The sequence below is a fragment of the Orycteropus afer genome, unplaced genomic scaffold (assembly GCF_000298275.1).
Source record: "Orycteropus afer afer isolate SDZICR_OR568_19922 unplaced genomic scaffold, OryAfe1.0 scaffold00002, whole genome shotgun sequence".
Classification (NCBI taxonomy): domain Eukaryota; kingdom Metazoa; phylum Chordata; class Mammalia; order Tubulidentata; family Orycteropodidae; genus Orycteropus; species Orycteropus afer.
In genome coordinates this window covers 7,586,043-7,588,048 of record NW_006921589.1, presented here as the reverse complement: position 1 = coordinate 7,588,048, position 2,006 = coordinate 7,586,043, and the positions used below count along the sequence as shown (strand labels likewise).

The 2,006-nt window shown below is 40.7% G+C and overlaps 1 protein-coding gene across 1 annotated transcript in view; it reads right to left on the bottom strand.

The window, feature by feature from the left end:
- EPHA4 (EPH receptor A4) overlaps nt 1-2,006 on the bottom strand; it is a 169,726-nt gene that overhangs the window by 109,577 nt on the left and 58,143 nt on the right. The gene's annotated exons all lie outside the window — the stretch shown is intronic.

Sequence of the window (2,006 nt, the reverse complement as noted above, 5' to 3'; positions counted from 1 at the left end):
TATTGGTAGTGTAGTGCATAAGGCATTTGGCTGCTAATCAGAAGGTCAGCAGTTCAAATCTACCAGCCATTCTGCAGAAGGAAGATGGAGCAATCTACTTCCTTGAAGATTTACAGCCTCAGAAACCCAATGAGGGTCGCTATGACTTGGAATTGACTTGATGGCAATGAGTTTTGTTTTTCTTTTCTTTTTGGTCTACAGCCACCAGGGAGTCCCTGGATGGTGCAAATGTGCTGGGCTATCAACTGAAAGGTTGGTGGTTCAAACCTATCCTGAGGCCTGATAATCTGCTTCCAAAAACTCATCAACTCAACTCAACTCACTGCTGATTTTGACTCATAGCGACCCCTCCATGGGTTTCTGAGGCAGTATCCCTACGGAAACAGGTTGCCTGATCTTCCTTCTGAGGAGTGGCTGGTGGGTTTGAACCACCACCAGTCTTCTGGTTAGCAGTCAAATCCTTAGGCACTATGCCACCAGAGCTTTGAAAATCAATGAAGTGCAGTTCTACTCTGCAACCCACGGGGTTATCATGTATCAAAATCGGCTCCATGGCATCGTTTTATTTTCTTTGCTTTTTTCAATGGCCAAAAGGCAGCCCAAATTTCCCTATTGTTCTTTAAGTGATGCATAGTTTTTTAAAAGGTGTGTTTGCACCTTGATTCCGAGATAGCAGAGCTGACACAGTCCCACTGCACTGTGGAATGGAAACAGATGTTGATTCCAAAGTAAGACTCTGATGGAAGGATACACAGAGAGGAAAAAGGGACAACTGGCAGGGAGAAAGTGAAAACCCATTTCCTTTCCTTCAGCTCTTCATGCTAACCCCACAGAACTGCTCTCTTCTGCTTCAGCTATAAAGAGACCTTACCTACAACACTCTGGTTGGTGATATGAATGCAGCCCACACTGCCACTCAATGTCAACCCTATAAGGACTCCCTCAGGAAAGGTGGAAGAATAAAAGAACATTAGAAGAGTGGTGCCAAGTAGTAGAATGACCAAATTAGTCTTTTAAAGGCAAGGCAAAGATAATGTTCTAAGCTCACAGCCCAAATAAACAAAAGCAGAATACCTTCAACACATACTTCACAACCCAGAGTCCCAGCCACACCCTCCCTAGGTCTGAACCAATGTCTTTTTTTCTTTGCTTGTAGTTTCTCAGTTCTTCTGTCTCTCACCTTCGCTCTTGTTTCATCTCCTATTTCCTTTACTGGCCATCACCTGGAATCAAGGTTAATTTCTAAATACCTGTTTTGTATAATAAAGAAAATGATGTTCATGCTGGTATGCATTCTTGTGTCTCTGTCAATGACTCCTATCCCATATAGCACAAAATGCACACGAAAGAGAATTCAAGACCCAGTTTGTGTCTCATTCTCTTCAAACACTGTACATGTCAATCAACTCACACTGTGTACCATTTGTTCTCACTTGGATTGCCCATCACACCTTCCTAATCACCTATAAATAATAAAATCTAAACTTCTCTTCAAAGCCCAAAATTCACCACCATGTCAGACATTAATACATTCAGGAATCAGAATTCAAATTTATTTTGTGTACCCAGCACTTCTGCTTTTATGCTTACTCACACTCTATTTATCTCCCTTATTGTCCAGCAAGCACCAGTAGACTCATATTCCAAGACTTATCACACCCACCACACACACACACACACACACCACAGTGCCTCATATCTTGACTACTATAGACGTGTCTTTAGAAAGTGAGAGTTCTAAGTTCAAGTGATTTGAGATGTTCAGTTTGATTTCTCTCCCCCAAAATCTTACTTGTGAAAATTCATGTAATCTCAGTTTGACTTTTTTCCTATAAATGAATCCACAAACAAATTGAAGTCACTAATCACAACTGAAATCCATGTTCTAAAATAGAATGTACATTTTTATGACACACCCTTGACAACTGCACTTTTAGTTTCATTCTTTGAAAAATTATATAATGACAAAAAAAAGTGACACATTCAATAAAGTATGCTCTGGCAGC